Here is a 12,887-nt window from a genome sequence, read left to right as displayed (position 1 = left end):
GTAGTCTTCCTTAGTTTGTAGCATTCTCAAATGGCTCTGAGAGCAAATTAACAGCACCACAGGCAACCTAGTCAAGGATAAGTATGTCATATGTGAGTGTGCACCTACCTAATGTACACAATGTCAAGATGTGTATGTGCAAATCTGGTATTTGTGCATCTGACAATACCTTATTTGAATATACACAGCTGGCATTTGTTAGGTGCACACAAATTTTTGTCTCAGAAAATCTTGCCCTGAAAGCAGTGTGATATAAAAATAGGTGGTCTAAGATTCTCAGCTGGTGTCAAAGGGCGTAGTTCCAGCGATGCCATGAGGGAGAGTCTGATTTACAGCAGATGAGGATGATGGGTGCCCTTTATTTTTTAAACATTTGCTTTCTTGGTATATAGAGTAGTATCTCTTTCAGTGCTTTGGGCATCGCATAGTATTGGGGGGAAACTAAGATAAAAAATTAAATTTTGTTCATAAACAATTTTGAAATATTACCTATAATTTTCCAATCAGTTATTAGTAACAAATTTCATACCGGCACAACTGTCATACTCCTGTTCTAGTTAAATATTCTGTTTGACAGCATCAGTTTCAGCATATCCATTTTGTATTTCAGTGTGTCGCCAAAGCTTCCTGAACTAAAGCTTGCCAACTAAATCAATTTCTACTTAGTTCATAGTTAGGTCTGCTCATCCAAGACATCCCACACACAAGCAATGATTATTTTAAACAGCACCACTATACATGTATTTTAGCTTCTACTTGCATTTATTAGCACTCCAGCTTACAATAGACAATCACACGCAGACACTTCAGGTTTGAAATAAAGATGTTCATACTGTTCTTCTATTCATTTATTTTATTTCCTATAATAGGAGAGAAAAATGGTGAGGAAATGAACAGTAGTACTTCACTGAAAGTACATCTCTATAAAATAGTTTTCTTCAGACTTGCATTTATTTTCTGATAAGAACATGTCCAAAATTAAGTTAGAATGACAGATAAAGAAACACTGTTATTCCCTTGGGGTATATATTCCCTCCATCTGGTGCATTATTTTCCAAACTCACTTTATTTGGTTTTCAAATGTTAACTAACAGCTGGTCTAAAGGTTTTCATATTTGCTTTGCACACGTTTACAATTCATATGATTTTTAATATTCTCTGTAACATTTAGTTTGGGTTTTTTCAGTTTGCTCATCCTGACTTTCAAAAACACCAAAACTTTTTTGTTTAATTTATCATTTTTTTTTTTTTAAATATACTGGTCCTGTTTCTGCCTTCACATCAGACTGAATTACGAGTTACTTCATTCAAGCCAATATGAAATCATTATAAGTTAAAGCAGAATCAGGCTCAACAAATCAAATTTTAGGAAGCTGCTGTGGCCTGGTCCCAACTGCCTTGCACCTTGTCTAGTTAATTGCACCTTTGCAAAGTGAGTATGAAATGCTATCAAATCAGAATTTTTCTACTCACTGGTGGAAAGACTTTACCACTATTTTGAACTCACTTTGCACAGCTGCAAATAACTAGACAAGATGCAAGGCAGTGGAGAACTGGGTCCATAATCTTGTTTGTTCCAGTCAATTCATTAGTTAGCATGAACATTCTGTCAGAGAATAACAGAGTTCTCACTTTTTGTTTGGGTACAGCAAATCAGATACTTTATTTTCTCTCTATCAATTGCATAGAGGGAGAGAGCTAAACAAGTCTCTCAACAGGTAAACAATTACAGCAAGCATTTATACCTTTTATTACAGACAATAATGAGCAACAGCTGCATTTTGTTTATACATAGGTCATTCTGATATCTTGTTTTGCTCACTAATGTAGACTCAGTCTACATTCCATATTATCTACACATTATCTACACAAGGTCGCAACAACTTCTCACACAGTTCTTTCCCACTCGCCTCACACATTCCTTGCTTCTACAAATCTCGCGTTATTAGGGTTACGGTTAGCCTAACTCTTGCTAACGAACTGTCATGCATTGCATACCCTTCCTGTCAGTTCTTTCTCTGCTTCCACAACCCCCCCTTTTGTACTACTAGTACAACAAACATTTTCAAATCTCTATTTGCATTAAATCTCGGAATTCAGATTCTACATCAGATGCTTCAACCTTAGGGGTTTTGATTAGATGTAATGACAATGCATAATGAGCATGGACATGAAAGGTATTACTATTATTACGTCCTTTACAACAACAATAACATACTCCTACACTAGCTAACAACAACACAAGCAATAACATTCCAATAGCAATAATATGATGGGGTTGTTGTACAATCTTAGTCATATAACACAATACATCATACTTAGTACATAAGGTGGATATTCTATAAGCTGTCTGAAGGGCATAGTTTTCAACTTGATATATATTTTGAAACATGTGCATTTGCCCTTGTACTTCAAAGATTTTCTGAACCTCTGGTAACAGTGAAAGCAAATTTTGAAATCAATCAGGTACTAAACTAGTCCAATTAAAGGGTATCTGGAACCTAAGGACTACTTGCAAAATTCTATTTGCAGGCCAGTAAATAATATGATTGCCTGCAATGGTAATGAGATTAAAATGTATGTTTTGCAACGTGGTGGCTTTAACATACACACAGCTATCATTAGCTTGAAAAAAGTAAGTGTCCTGTTAGGGTAGTTCCTTGTCCCCTACCCTCCCAGCAAACGTAGTCATGAAGAGTAACAACTTCTCCTGGCTTCAGTTTACGGATACACTGAAGCTGTGGGGGTTCTAATGTCCATTGACTCCCTAACCCCATCCAAATGTCAGATGTAATCCCAGGAGCACTGACTAAAAATCGATTGGGCATACCAGGAGGTCTAATTTCCCAGATGTCTCAGTGAATTACCCAATCCCACATGCATCCTCCCCATGGACCTGGCAGGATTCGGTATGTGGGAGCCCACCCCACCCCCCCCAACCAGTCCAAATGCTTGGAAGGAGTACTGAGAACATCTGCACTTCCACCCAGAAAGTCTCCAAGTATGTCTCCCTGGCCACAGATCAGATAGTACTCCTGATGTGTCTGTAAGGGCAGTGGGCCAAGCCTGATGCTCTAGATCATTCCGAATGGCCATTAGCTGGTCATTCAGGAAATCCTGAATTTCTGAACATGCTAGATCCCTCTGCAATGCCTTCCCAGCCTCAGTGATATTCAATACCATCTCTGTCAGCAACTTCTGGGTCATAGAACTAAGGGCAGAAATAACATGTAACTCACTAACTCCAGCCTGTACCTGGGTTAGTTGTGCTCCAGAAACAAGGCCAATGGCCTTCTCTAGTTGCCCGAATTTCTCATCATGTTCTTGGTTCTTAAAAATATTCCAAACTGCTGCTGCACTATTGGCTCCATCCCATAGGGATCCGGTCAAGTCTCTCTTCTTTCTAGAAGAAATAACCCAAGCCCTCTGTTGTGCTAATCTAATGGCAGCCCCCTGTGAGCAATTTGGGTATGTAGAGGTAATCTGGAAACTGGATAAGGGCAATAAAAATTTAACAGTCCCTAGTGTAGTGTTAATCACAGTCCATTCATATCTTAATACATCTCTCTTTGGTGTAGTACTATACCACATCTGTTGGTTGAACACCTTTATGTACTTCCGGGAGGCACTGATATTAATGGCATAAGAAGGGGTATATTGCAATAAGGTACAGGTCACATTATTAGTCACTGGAATAATTTCTATGCAGGTAAAATTTCCAGTTGTAAAACAAACTCTGGGTATTCGTTTAATTGTTCACTAATTGGGTGACCAAATAACAATAAGGGCCTCTCTCATTTAACACAGTGCAAATTCCAGGAACGTTTGCTATAGAACCCATCAACTGCAATTACAGATTCTTGGGGTTCACTGGTAGTGATATCATATACTTTTATCTCCACTGATCCATTCAATTGTTCGCTTATATGTGATATCCTGAACCTTAAAAATATTTTTTTTCAAACAATATTTAAATAAATCACTAAAGTGTGAAGGCCTTAGTCATTGATTTTATGTTACAGACAATAATGAGCAACAGCTGCATTTTGTTTATACATAGGTCATTCTGATATCTTGTTTTGCTCACTAATGTAGACTCTTAGTCTACATTCCATATTATCTACACATTATCTACACAAGGTCGCAACAACTTCTCACACAGTTCTTTCCCACTCGCCTCACACATTCCTCGCTTCTACAAATCTCGCGTTATTAGGGTTACAGTTAGCCTGACTCTTTCTAACGAACTGTCATGCATTGCATCCCCTTCCTGTCAGTTCTTTCTCTGCTTCCACAATTCATTCACCAATATAATTTGATTTAATGCACAATATATTTTTGTGAGTACTCCAAGTAACAGTTGACCACGCAAACATAATAAATACAGATAAATCATGCACAATAACATATTTGCATCCCTCAGAACTTAACACAATTAGCATGAAATATTGAAAACACTTACTTTAATTGATGAGATAATACCAGAGCATTGATGGCTTTCTTACATTCCAATAATCTCTTGTCCACACTCTGGTCCCCAGGCATCCTTGCCAAACACCTCACAGACCTCATGAATTACCTACAATAAATAAAGCAGGAGTTCAGCAAATGGGAGCAGCAGTGATAAAATCTAACTAATTGTGGGATAAGGCATTTGTGCCTGTAGGTTATCAACCCAGGGCAGTTCAGCATTAAAGAGGACATCACCCTGTTAGATGTCTAACTACCAGGGGTCTAGAACTGCCTCATGAATCATCTCAGCAGGTTTTTCTCCCTGGCCAAAAATGGTCCCTGAAGGCAGAGGTCCTTTGGATGTTTTTTGCAATGTGGGACATCTGCACAATCGATCTCTTTGTGATGAGGGAAAACAGGATGTGTTGCCTATTCTGTTCTCTAAAGGAGCTCAGCCCAGGCTCCCTCTCTGGTGCTCTCCTGCATTCCCTCCTATCCCAATCATTCCCCAGGTCATCATCAAGCTTAAGGTGGATTAAGCCAGGGTCATGCTGACCCCCAAAGTGTTGCCAAGGCACTGCTGATTCTTGCTGTCTTTCTCTCAGTCCAGATTCCCATGCTACTTCATTGCCTTCCTGACCTCCTCACACAGGCCCACAGCTGCACCGCACCCTACATTCAGCGATCTGCTCCCTGCACCTTATGGCGTAGCTGCTTCATAGCTGAATGAGGAGGAAGAGTGTTGCTCAGAGGCTGTCCAACAGGTCCTACTTAACAGTAGGAAGCCTTTAGAACAGCCTATTAGGCAAAGTGGACAAGGTTTTCTGTGTGGTCCTTGGCCTTTGGGACCCACCCAGCAGAGATTTCCATCCAGGAAATTTTGGAGTAGCTGCTGCACTTTTAGGAATTGGGCTTAGCACTCAGTTCTCTGAGAGTGCACTTGGCAGCAATATTGGCATTTCATCCACCTATACAAGCGAAATTGGTTTCCTCCAATGTCATGGTGATGAGATTTCTGAAAGGACTTCTTTACCTTCCTCCTCCAATCCAAGAGCCCCAAGTGGGACCTGAACACAGTTTTAGCAGCTCTAATGGGTCCTCTATTCCAGCCCCTTGCTTTCTATCAGCTGCCACTCCAGTCTCAGAAAACTGTATTCTTGATAGCCATTACCTCTGCCAAGAGGGTGCGAGAGTTGCAAGCCCTGATGGCTGGGCCTCCTTATGTGCAGTTCTCCAGGGACAAGGTTACAGTCTGGTCACACCCAAAATTTATATCCAAGGTGATCTTTCAGTTTCACTTGAACCAAGTGGAGTATTTGTATGTATTTTTCCTTAAGACACATTCCTCCCTGGAGGAAGAATGCCTTTAGACATAAGATGCCGTCTAGCCTTTTATCTGAACAGGACTGAATAGTTTTGTGCTTTGCCTCACCTGTTCGTATCATATGTGGACTGCATGAAGGGACAAGCAGTCTCTGCGCAAACCATCTCTAGATGGATAACGTCGTGAATCAAGACTGCATATAAGATAGTGTTGGCTATGCCTTTTCAGCAGATATGAGCACAACCAAACTGACGCTGTTCCTCAATGACATTTCCATATTGGATGTTTGTAGGGCAGCCACATGCTCGTCCTTACGTATATTTACGGACCATTACATGATCACTGCTTCTTCCAGAGTGGATGCTAATAGTGGAAGAGTAGTCCTGCAATCCTTACACAGGTAAACTCCCGACTCTGGGTGGGGATACTGCTTGCTAGTCACCTATTTGGAATACATATCTGCATCTACTTGAAGAAGAAATGGTCATGTATGGTAACTGTGGTTCTCCGAGATGTGATGCAGACATGTATTCCATGACTCACCCTCCATCCCCCCTGCATTGGATTCTTCCTCTTGACATTCAGTGCAAAGGAACTGAGGGGGTGGGGGTGTCAGGGCAGCTAGGGGAGGGGCTACAGGCACGAGGCATGAGTGCTGCCCCTCTACAGGTACTGTTGGGCAAAAGTCTCCGGATCCAGGATGCACATCTACTTGAAATATGTCTGCATCACATCTCGAAGAACTACAGTTACAGTATGTAACTGTTTCTTTATTTGAAATAGTTGTTTGAATTCTGAGGAAATATACTAAGCAGAAAGCGATAGCAATACTACAGACCGTCAACCTACCTTTCCCTCATCAGATACTGGCCCAGTTGTGGAACCATGGTAACACAGTTGCTCTAATGATGTTTCATTCTACAGGTCTGCATAAGCATCCTGACTTCTTAACGGGGGAGAGGGAGGAAGGGGAGAGGAAGGGTGGTGTGTGCTACAAGACAAAAATGTACACCCTCATGGGGTCTCTAAAGAGCTTGTCTTACATCCATGTGTACAGAAGCCCAGACTGATTTTATCCCTATGTTTAGAATCATAGTGTGAACCCCTTACTCCCATTGGAGAGCAGTTTCTCACACAGGTTGTCCTGTTGACTTCAGTGGTAAAATCTATAGCATAAATAAATGCTCCCCAGGGTGAGGAAAGACTCCACAGCCCAGCCCTTTGTCAGCAAAGAAATGGGTTTTATCCATGTGTCTTATATTTGTGGTGCTCTGTATGAACCAGGTTCTCCCACCTTACTTGGGTTGAGTTGAACCTCACTCCCCAGGAAGTGCCATTTGAATGAATAGTACTGCTTATAGAGTGAGATACTACTCAAGGTAAGAAATGAAAGCTGAACCTAGAATTCTTAGGCCTTCTCTACGTTAGTGGTAATCTGTAGGGCACATGTAGAGTGTGACGTCAGCTCTGCTTTGTTGCTTTTCTGATCTGGCTTCACTGCAAAGTCAGCTCTGCAATGTTGCCACCACTTGTCAAGTCTCACAGAATTCACCAGGTGGAAACAAAGAACAAAGTTTCTACATATTACTAAGACAGAGCTCTTTCCTGATCATCCTGTTGAATTTGGATTTTGTTACCAAGCCAAAGTTCATTACCCCTAAGCTCAGGGTGACCTATGCACTCAAGGGCACAGCCGCCAGCATTCGAATCCCTTTTCATGAGTACAGTGATGATGATAATCTAATATCATGTATACATTCAAAACAAATTCCAGCCAAAGCAACAACACTCAGTAGGTAGAATTGTAGGTAAGCGACATCAAAATTTATGTTAATGAACCTGTCCACAGCTGTATTTTCCCCTCCTTTCATATGGTGGCATAGAGTTCTATCTCTCCAAGTCTCCCAGCACTGAGGCTTACACATGTATTGGTTTAAATCAGTGTTTCAAATGTTGCCATCTCTGCTCAGCTAATGAGATCTAGTCGCTTTATCTGCAATGCATAGAAAGATCTGGAGGGTCTCCAAAACATGCTTTGAATGGCTACACCTTTGAATACATTACAGCTGAAGAGAATTATTATTAGTAGTTATTTTTTTATGGTAGTGCATAAAGCCCCCAAATGAAATCAATGGCCCCTTTTGCGCCGAGCTGCATCTGAATATAGAAAAAGACAGTCCCTGTTCCAAAGAGTGTATACTGTAAATATACAAGACAAAGGCTGGGAAGGGAAACAGGCACAGAGTGAAAGTGACTTGCCCAAGGTCACATAGCAGGTCAGTGGCAGAGCTAGGTCTTATGAGTCCAAGTACAGAGCCTAATCCACTAGATCATGCTGCTTCTTTATGATGTCACCATTTATTAACAGTGGGACAAATACATCCCTGATGTAACTCCATTGATTTCAGTTGAGTTACACTCGGTAGCCATCATACAGTACAGAACTAAGGGTTTTTCCCCTTTTATTTGAATGGTACAAACTCACTCCTACTCCCCCTTTAGGTCATAATAGGCCAAGTAATGGAACAGGTTGTAATGGAGTTTAAACTGTATTCTACTGTCAGCCACTTGGTGGTACAATGTGTAACATACCATATTTAAGCTCACAACAGCCACTCCTGGCAATGCATTAAACGATTTTATAGTGAACACATCTGGTGTATCTTTCTGGGAAAGACACCCTGTAGCCAGTTCATCTCTGGTACAGAAGCCTGACCTGCTAGTAGCAGCCCTGCAACCTACTGTGTACAAGGAGTCCACGACACACCTCTTGCATTCTTCTGGTAAAAAAGTTCTCTACAGAAGTTAATTAAAAATCCACCATTCATGCACCAGAACTGAATGAATATTAATGTTTTATTTTCATGGAGAAAAAGAAACAGTATATCAAAACTAAACTACTCATCAAGGAAGATCTTGTTTCATGATCACATACGAGGCAATATATGTAGGACTATGTTAACTGACTATGAGTCTTCTGTACTACATGCAATAACCCAGGATCAGAATGCCATTTTCTCATTAGGTACCAGTTTAATTTATATTAAGAAGCAATAAGAATAATGTACTTGCATAAGTATCTAATTTTCAATTGTATGTAATACAACTGTACTTCATCTCACTTAATTTTGACCTACAAAGCTCATCTTATTCAACTTTTGTCTTGCCAACCTTTTCAGACACTTTACATTGGAGAACTCCAAAGTGTTCTTCCCCCCTTGAATCACACCAGCCAGCCTCTCTCTGCTTTAACTTCCCTTAGTCAAAAAGTGTGATAGTTCCAGAAGGGTATCCAAGACAATGAAAAGAACAGGAGTACTTGTGGCACCTTAGAGACTAACAAATTTATTAGAGCATAAGCTTTCGTGGGCTACTGCCCACTTCTTCGGATGCATATAGAGTGGAACATATACTGAGGAGATATATATACACACATACAGAGAGCATGAACAGGTGGGAGTTGTCTTACCAACTCTGAGAGGCCAATTAAGTAAGAGAAAAATTTTTTTTGAAGTGATAATCAAGCTAGCCCAGTACACACAGTTTGATAAGAAGTGTGAGAATACTTACAAGGGGAGATAGATTCAATGTTTGTAATGGCTCAGCCATTCCCAGTCCTTATTCAATCCTGAGTTGATTGTAACTAGTTTGCATATCAATTCCAGCTCAGCAGTCTCTCGTTAGAGTCTGTTTTTGAAGTTTTTCTGTTGTAAGATAGCCACCCGCAGGTCTGTCACTGAATGACCAGACAGGTTAAAGTGTTCTCCCACTGGTTTTTGAGTATTTTGATTCCTGATGTCAGATTTGTGTCCATTAATTCTTTTGCGTAGAGACTGTCCGATTTGGCCAATGTATATGGCAGAGGGGCATTGCTGGCACATGATGGCATATATCACATTGGTAGATGTGCAGGTGAACGAGCCCCTGATGGTATGGCTGATGTGATTAGGTCCTATGATGATGTCACTTGAATAGATATGTGGACAGAGTTGGCATCGGGGTTTGTTACAAGGATAGGTTCCTGGGTCAGTGGTTTTGTTCAGTGATGTGTGGTTGCTGGTGAGTATTTGCTTTAGGTTGGGGGGTTGTCTGTAAGCGAGGACAGGTCTGTCTCCCAAGATCTGTGAGAGTAAAGGATCATCTTTCAGGATAGGTTGTAGATCTCTGATGATGCGCTGGAGGGGTTTTAGTTGGGGGCTGAAGGTGACAGCTAGTGGTGTTCTGTTATTTTCTTTGTTGGGCCTGTCTTGTAGGAGGCTCTGTCAATCTGTTTTTTCACTTCAGCAGGTGGGTATTGTAGTTTTAAGAATGCTTGATAGAGATCTTGTAGGTGCTTGTCTCTATCTGAGGGATTGAAGCAAATGCGGTTATATCTTAGAGCTTGGCTGTAGACAATGGGTCGTGTGGTGTGTCCTGGATGGAAGCTGGAGGCATGTAGGTAAGTGTAGCAGTCAGTAGGTTTCCGGTATAGGGTGGTATTTATCTGACCATCACTTATTAGCACAGTAGTGTCCAGGAAATGGACCGCTTGTGTGGATTGATCTAGGCTGAGGTTGATGGTGGGATGGAAATTATTGAAATCATGGTGGAATTCCTCAAGGGCTTCTTTTCCATGGGTCCAGATGATGAAGATGTCATCAATGTAGCGCAAATAGAGTAGGGGCATTAGGGGACGAGAGCTAAGGAAGCGTTGTTCTAAGTCAGCCATAAAAATGTTGGCATACTGTGGGGGCCATGCGGGTACCCATAGCAGTGCCGCTGACTTGAAGGTATATATTGTCCCCAAATGTGAAATAGTTGTGGGTGAGGACAAAGCCATGCTGAACACAACGCCATCTACAGCCTCAGAAACAACCCTGACATCATAATCAAAAAGGCTGACAAAGGAGGTGCTGTTGTCTTCATGAATAAATTGGAATATGACCAAGAGGCTGCTAGACAGCTCTCTAACACCACATTCTACAGACCATTATCCTCTGATCCCACTGAGGATTACCTAAAGAAACTACACCATCTGCTAAAAAAACTCCCTGACAAAGCACAGGAACAAATCTGTACAGACACATGCCTAGAACCCCGACCAGGGGTATTCTATTTGCTACCCAAGATCCATAAAACTGGAAATCCTGGATGCCCCATCATCTCAGGCATTGGCACCCTAACATCAGGCTTGTCTGGTTATGTGGACTCTCTCCTCAGACCCTACGCTACCAGCACTCCCAGCTATCTTCGAGACACCACTGACTTCCTGAGGAAACTACAATCCATCGGTGATCTTCCAGAAAACACCATCCTGGCCACTGTAGACGTAGAAGCCCTCTATACCAATATTCCACACAAAGATGGACTACAAGCTATCAGGAACAGTATCCCCGATAATGTCACAGCTAACCTGGTGGCTGAACTTTGTGACTTTGTCAGCTGCCGTGTCTTCCCTTTTTAATCTAGATGCTCTGGTCTCATTACATTGAATTAATTTCATAGATTTTTTTTTCCAAATCAAGTGTTAAGAGGGCACCAATGGATCATGAAGAGAATATCAATGAAGCACAATGGCTGGGTAGAATTAGGATGGATGGACAGACAGAAAAATGGGAAAGGAACTTTTGTGGTTATTGATTTGTGGCCTCCTTGTTAGTCTGTTACTAAACAACTGTTCTTACTGTACATACATTTTGCCTTATTTCTCAGCTAAATGTTTCCCTCTTTTGCTACATGCTTGTGCTGCCTGTTCTACCACCCTTCAAGGCTGTGAATAATTCCCCTTCTTTCTTCCTGTTAGGTAGTTATCAATATTAATCATATCTGATGAAACCCTTGGTCTTGTCTTTGCTACATTTCGCACATATAGCATCCTGGTCTCTTATTTTTCTCCCTGGCCACGTCATTTCAGCTCTTTAGAGCCATATTGGCTAAATATAGGTCTAAAATCAGGTTCCAGATCTACAGACCCCAATTTTGGGGAGATGTGCAATCTGAACTGGGAATTTGATTTCAATTTTCAGAGGTCTCTACCATCTATTTAATGGATCAAATCAAAATCCTGGTACCAAACCCATTCAGACTTTGCGGGGATTGGAGTCTGGATCTGCATTTCACAACTTGGAACCAATTTCTGGTATTAACGACACATCCCTCAGCATAATCACAGGGAAACTTTTCAGGCTTCTCTTTATCTTTTAGAGACACAGAAAGAAGCAGTGACCATGGGACAACCAGAGAATGAACAGACATAATCAGTAACCCATTATTTATACATTGAAGAAAACCACTGGACTTACTCTGCCTAAAGAGGAGATTCTGCGCCTTGTGCAGGATTCCAACTTCCTTGCTGCATCTTTATCATTATATTTTGGATTAGAGATGGGCACAAACAAAAAGTTTGGATTCCAACATCCCCGTCTTTCCAAGAAGTGCATTGAAATCTAGGTTTGCATCTAAATTCTTTGGATCAGACCTATCTCTGGTGAATCCTGGACAAAACTGGGGAAGCACGCTATTAGCACTTCCGCTGCCTGCTTCACCATGACACTTGCTGCTGATATTGGTCCTGAAGACCTAATGGAAAGGCAAGGCCATCAGCATTGTGACACCCATTGTTGATTGCACCAGTAGTGATGGCCAATGAGGACACCAGCCTATTAATTTCAGTCTCGCCTTCCATTCAGCTCTGCAGGATCAGGATAGACCACGTTCATTGCTTGATCTCTGCCAGTGTCTGGCACTCACTGCCTCTTTGAGGACGCAGCATTTCAAATGTTCAGGATAAAAGTTGGATCTCCAGTGTAGCTCGAGCCAAGCTGATGAGCCAGAAAAAGTCATTTGTGCATGTACAGCAAGAGCTAGGTTTTGTTGCAAGCAAGTGTGTTTGCAAGCAGCGTGACATTAGAATAAGTGGTTGGCTCGAGGTGGAATGCTATGGCCATTGAACCTGAGCAGCATCCCTGTACTGTGATTTTTGAGTCCTTTCCTTGGCAGCTTTTTCAAAAAGTTCACCTCATTGCTCTCTGCCTGCATTCTGCAGGGGTTAGGGTTGCCAACTTTCTACTCACACAAAACTGAACACCATTGCTCCGCCCTGGCCCTGCCCCTCCTCTGAGGCCCCACTCCC

The 12,887-nt window shown here is 41.6% G+C and overlaps 1 long non-coding RNA gene across 1 annotated transcript; it reads right to left on the bottom strand.

The window, feature by feature from the left end:
• Positions 1–688: 688 nt before the first annotated feature.
• LOC128832065 (uncharacterized) lies at positions 689–12,354 on the bottom strand. Its single transcript, XR_008443888.1, has 3 exons — positions 12,058–12,354; positions 4,463–4,579; positions 689–860 (listed from the first exon to the last, which is right to left on the bottom strand). It is a non-coding gene; the product is annotated as an uncharacterized LOC128832065 (long non-coding RNA).
• Between the last annotated feature and the right edge of the window lie 533 nt (positions 12,355–12,887).

This window comes from Malaclemys terrapin, chromosome 2 (assembly GCF_027887155.1).
Source record: "Malaclemys terrapin pileata isolate rMalTer1 chromosome 2, rMalTer1.hap1, whole genome shotgun sequence".
NCBI classification, from domain to species: domain Eukaryota; kingdom Metazoa; phylum Chordata; order Testudines; family Emydidae; genus Malaclemys; species Malaclemys terrapin.
The sequence above is the reverse complement of the archived record's forward strand: the minus strand, read 5'-3'. Positions and strand labels throughout refer to the sequence as shown.